This window comes from Marmota marmota, unplaced genomic scaffold (assembly GCF_001458135.2).
Source record: "Marmota marmota marmota unplaced genomic scaffold, marMar, whole genome shotgun sequence".
In the NCBI taxonomy this organism is placed as follows: domain Eukaryota; kingdom Metazoa; phylum Chordata; class Mammalia; order Rodentia; family Sciuridae; genus Marmota; species Marmota marmota.
Window position 1 is genome coordinate 2,726,308 of NW_025999869.1, and position 6,000 is coordinate 2,732,307.

Below are 6,000 nucleotides of genomic sequence, written 5' to 3' on the forward strand. Positions count from 1 at the left end.
AAAAATAGGGGAAAGACCAACTAACCAAAGTCAGGGCTACAGAAGAGAAAAACAAAGAGTCCGAGCAACTCGACAGTCTAGAGCAGGCCCAAGAGAATTAGAGGGCAAGTTAAAGTAAACCCGTTCTTTCCTCCTACATCCTACCGTCAGTTTTCCTCTTCCATTCTTCCCACCTCTGCCTTAACTCAAACCCCCTTAGAACCAGCCCTACCTATACATGTTGTACCCTTCTACCTCAACTGGGCCAGAAGGCTTCCTTCACTATTCTTCAAAACTCAGTTTGAATGCCACTTTTTCAGTGAGGTTTCTCCAACGTTTCAAGACAGAGTTAAAAGACCCTATCCTTCATGTTCAGAACATTTTTTCCCCAAAATACTATAACACTGGACCACAAAGGATGTCCTCCTTCCTGGTCTTTCAGCAACTCCAGTAGAGGATTCAACAGTAAGGATGGAAATGTTACCCAAAAGCAGTTTAAAAAAAAAAATGTGCAACTCCCTTAATCTTTGTGGCACTGGGAATTGAACCCAGGGGTGCCCTACCACTGAGCTATACAACCCCAGCCCTTGTCATTTTTATTTAAGACAGGGTCTTCCTAAATTGCATACGCAGGCCTTGAACTTGCAATCCTTCTGCCTCAGTCTACCCAGTAGCTGGGATTACATTCCACCTCATTTTACATGACACAAGTAGGGTGCTAGGTGTCTTGCTATTATTTTATGGCATTCTAAAATTAATCTTTTGAACACAAGTACATCTACCCTACCCAGAACTCCTCCCCACAATTATCAAGGACCTTTTTTAAGTTCTATTTTTGTTAATATTTTAAATTTCTTGGTAAATAACAATACTTTAATAGAAAAGGTGGCAATTTCAGCAGGTGTGTAGCAGCCAAAGTGGGAACTTTAAACCCTCAAAGACAAAACATTATACTGAAGAAAGTGTACAAGAAAAACCTGAAGAAAACTGAACAAGAAATCAGCAAGCTCATGAGGCTTTCATTTTCACAGGAAATAGTAACACCCAAAGATATACAAGTAAAAAGTGGTTGTGGTGTTGAGATGGAATGATGAGAAGATAAGAATTGCTTGGAATGAGCAGAGAGGTCAGCAGCAGTTTAGAAAACTGCTTAACAAGAATGGTTTTACAGGGCTGGGGATGTGGCTCATGGTAGAGTGCTAAGTCTAGCATGCATGAGGCCCTGGGTTCCATCCTCAGCACCACACACACAGCAGAATGACTTAATAGTGCTCCCTCTCCCAGAAGGGAAGAAGTTCCATTCATACCCCTCAAAGACTCAGAACCAAGGGAGCTAACAAAGCACAATATCACATACACACACACCTGGAAAGTAAGTTTAACTAATGGAGTATATCTGAAAACAAACTTTTAACAAAAAAATTAAAGGGATTTTTTAGTATCAAATAGATTTCTTAATTTCTTCTTATTTTACAATAAAGGCTTCTGTTTGAACAGATAGTAGTTAAATCTTCCCTTTCAACTAAGAAAAGCCCAATATGACTACTAATCAATTTTATCATCTCCCAGTAAGCAGTTCTTAGCAATGCATACATTTATTTAAACAGTTCAAGAGCACTAAAAGGTGTTAGGTACAATGTGAGGCAGTGACTAAACAGAAATAAATGGCAGACTCTGACCTCAAGGAGCTCACAGTTTAATCAGAAGATAAACACTGTACTAATAAGCAAGTGTTAATAAAGGTAAGTGAAAGGTCAATGAAGCTCAAGTCCAGATTTGGGAGGTGGTCCTAAGCAGCCTAAAATACAAGAGCCTGAGAACACAATAACTAAAAATTTCCCAAAACACATTCCTGAGATGGAAACAACATTAATCCCCATCATTACCAATTAACTGAGATTACCTACAGCATCTAGACAAATCTTAGGCTAACTAAAATATCTTCACTTCAAAAAGGCCAATATATTCTCCTTTCAAAACTTTTATGCTTTCACCAAAAAATCCAGTTTAAGTCAACAAAAAGGAAGAATTACGTTAAAACAAAGCAAAAGCAACAGATGAAAAAAATTAAGTATTTGTCTGAATAATACTTTTAAATTGTGGTGTCTCTGCTTCACCGGACACTTAGTACCACTTGACATTCTTCGAAGGAGGGGAGAGAAGACAATCTGCATCTTTTGAGGCTTTAAAAATAATAATTCTATAAGTATCTCAGGCAACAGCATGTTCAGTGTGGCTTCTAAATTAACGTATATCTGAATATAAGAACTCTGGAGGTTACCTAGTCAGTTAATATTTCTTGAAATAGCTGCACACAGTTTCGTTAGGAATGATACACCAATTGAACTTTAAAAAAAAAAACAAAACTGGGGATTAAACAGACACACCTTACCACTGAGCTATATCCCCAACCTTTTTTATTTTTTATTTTGAGGCAGGGTCTAAGTTACTGAGGCTGACCCTGAACTTGTGAACCTCCAGAGTTTCTTGTATTACAGGCATGTACCACACCACCACATGTAGTGCTAACTGTACTTTTAAACCTCATTAGGACCATATCCTGAATATATGATTCTTAGATATCCTACCTTAAAGAGTCAAAATTTTCTCAATCAGAATACATCTCTAAAATACACAGGATTTATACCAATATATACTTTAAACAGCTTTTCAGGAAAACATCTATATGGAAATGAAATAAAAATATAATGTTGCCATATGCTCTTGTACAAAAAATTTCAAGGCAGGATATATACCACACACACACACACACACACACACACACAGTCAGCTAATACTCAAATATTACCTGAAGTGTGTATTTTCACACTTTGCAGCACCTTAACTTCTGACTACTTAAAACTCAGTGAATGTCTTCCAAAAACAAACGGGGTTGACAAACAATGGCTATGGGTCACATGGAGGTACAGCCTGTTCTTAGAAATAAAATTTTATTGCAATACAGCCCCAATATATTTTTCTATGGCTCTTTTAAATCAGTTATCATGCTACAGATTGCAGAGTCCAGTTGTTATGAAATGAGATTATATGGTCCACAAAGCCTACATAGTAACTATTTGGTTGTGTACAGAAAAAGTCTTGTCAATCCCAGTCTTAAAAGAATCACAACAATCTGACAAATGTATCTAGCCTGGAATGAAATGCTGAATATAATACAAGATTCAATGAATTCTTTCCCCAAATATCCAAGTACAAGACCAAACAGAAGCAAGCCTCTGCTAATTCATTTCAAAATCACATAACTGCCAATCTTGAATAAAAATTAAACTTCAAAAGCAAATAGTGAACTTAGCCCTCTTAATTTCTTAAAAACTGTTACTATACTGAAGTCAACATGTAAATTCCCTGTGCTTCCACTGTCACCAATTTATTTACCCATCACCAGCAACCACATTAGTTACTCCTTTACTCCTTACTCTGGCACTCTAGAACCCACACACATCCAGCCAATAAACTAAGCAGATCAGTGTCTTTGTAAAAATTTATTTGCACCTTTCACGACAGAATGATAGTAAGTAAAGCATTCAAAATCTATTCCTGATGTATTTATTTAGCCTTTTCTGAGATTACTAGACAAGCACAGAAAAATCCCAGAGCTCAGATGGGTGGAATGGACCTACAGTCCCAGAGCTGAAGGACTGCTTGAACCCAATCACTGAAAACGTAGCCTGGGCAACATAGAGAAATCCTCTCTAAATGAATAAATACCTAAAAATAAAAAATTCAAAGCTACTATATGGGTCATATAAAATAATCCCATCCAAGAAAGGTGTTAGATGTATTTGCTGTTCTTAGAATGAGAATATTAAATAAGCAACACTAATTGATTTTATCAACCAATTCAACAATAAAACCTGCCTTAAGTATTCTAGGTATCAAACAGTTTTTATTTGGTTTTAATTTTAGCTATACTCTTATAACTGACATTGTAAAGGGCTAGGGTTTAGAAAACAACACATTATTAATAAGAACTAATATGTATTAACTTTTTTTTATGGTTGTATCTGCCCTTTTATTTTATTTTGAAACAATGTCTAGCCTATTTGCCCAGGCTGGCCTACAACTGGGAATTCTCCTTCCTCAGCCTCCGAGTAGCTGGTAATACAAGTATGTGCCACATGCCCAGCTTTAACATGCCCTAATACCCTAATATTTTTATTAACTGTAAGTTATGCTTAAGTAAAAAGTTTACCAAATTATCTGGGATAATATTTTTACTGTGTGTGGGTGTGTGTATGTGTGTTGTGGAGGATGAAACCCAAGGCCTTGTGCATGCTACTCAAGCACTCTACCAGAGCTATATCACCAGTTCTTTACATATCATTATCATAACTGAATCAATATCATACAAAACTAATACCAAAAAAAACCCTTTAAATCATTTATTTACCAATTACTTTTCTCCAGTTGATAAAGGAGAGAATGCAAATTTCTAAATAAGTACAATCAAAAAGACCCTGCATGATATATCTAAGGCATGTTTCTACCCCTAAGTGCTTAACCAAAGATGCATCAATAGCCTGGTACCCTTGACAATACCGATGTAGTCACAGGTTGAAAATTATTATGTTAACGTTAAGTTTATATTAAGCACTTAGCAAGGCCAACAGGATGCTGAAGTAATTACGGTGCAATTAAATGAGTGATTTTCTAGTTGCATACCACTTCCCTGCCCTTGTGAATCTCTTAGCTGTTCTGAATTAAAAGAAACCGGGAAAAAATATATTTTAGAGTACAATCAAGTGACAATCAGTTTACCAAAGATCACAAAATTTACATATCAGTCGTTTCCTGCTTTTTTTTTTTTTTTTTTTTAAAAAAGAACAATCAGACTTTGATCCTCTTTTTTACTTGCAGAGTATTAGCAAAAGAAAGTCCTAAGGAACTACTGAACCTAAATCATATTCTCAAGGCTCAATTTTCTCATGAAGTTCATTTACGTGAACTACCAATTTATGTGAGCAAGAGGGGCAAATTAGTACCAGGCCTAGGACAACCACTGGACCTGATCTTTAGAAGGCATCCTGGCGAAAAAAACAGAAACCCCACCCAGTCCTCAACTTCCTTGGCTTTTCCAGTCCCGGTTTTCTCTCGGTAAAACCCAGAAAAGCAGAACTTCCCCCTCGCTGCCATCTGAGGCCTGGTGCAGAAATTCAGACCGCTAGCTATCCAAGTACCTCCTTAAGGTAGTCTTAAGGCTCAAGCCCGCTCACAGACAGTAGAGAGTCTGCTTTCTTGGGTTAAAGGAGGGCGACTACAGGGTTTGGCGGCCGGGTTTGTCAGGAAGCGCAGGGCCGAGCGGGACTGAGAATCCAGAGGCTGAGCTCCATCGAGTCCCAGGAACCACCCCCAGGGGAGGCTTGGCTGCCTTCGGTACTTCCCTGCCTCCTCCGCTCGTGGGAGGAGAGCGCTAGGTTGGGGCCAGGTCCCCCTGAGCTACTTCCTGGACCCAGCGGACTCGCCTCCGGACACTCGAGACGCCCCCGGCCCGGCTCGCTCGCCCTTTGCCCCGTCTCCTCCCCTTCAGTGACCCACCACCACAGGTCCCCTCCCATCTAACATGGCCGCCCCACCCGGCCCACCCCCTGCACAGCCTAACCAATTGGGGGGCCCGTGGCACCGCCTCCCCTGTGCCTATTGGTACGGAGTCCCCCTCCCGCCTTCCCCATTGGGCAACACCGGATGCCGTTCAGCTCTGAGAGCTCCGCCTCCGAGCCGCTACAAGCTGCTTTGAGAAGACATATAAACAAATCCCGAGAGGGAGGCCCAGCTCGCCGGTCGCCTCTGGGGCGGGGACGGAAGGGGGTGCGGCCACCCCCGAAACACCCCTGCCAGGACCCCCCACCCCAGCCCGCGCCTCCTCGTCTCCTGCCAGCTGGGCTCCAACCTCCGCGGCCCGGCCCTTCCCCACACGCCCCTCTCCTCCTCCCCCGCCAGCGTCGCCTCCCTCCCCTCCCAGCCCCTCCCACCCGCTCGCTGCTCTGACAGGCCGGTTGCCGG

The 6,000-nt window shown here is 41.0% G+C and overlaps 1 protein-coding gene across 3 annotated transcripts in view; it reads right to left on the reverse strand.

Annotated features, from left to right (window-relative positions):
* Crebrf (CREB3 regulatory factor) overlaps positions 1–6,000 on the reverse strand; it is a 50,925-nt gene that overhangs the window by 44,654 nt on the left and 271 nt on the right. Inside the window, exon 1 of one of the 3 annotated variants that reach the window (XM_048815390.1) lies at positions 5,178–5,505. The exons of the other annotated variants lie outside the window; for them this stretch is intronic. The gene's annotated coding sequence lies outside the window, so the exon portion shown is untranslated. Of the gene's footprint in view, positions 1–5,177; positions 5,506–6,000 lie in introns of those variants that run through there. 3 annotated transcript variants of the gene reach the window in all.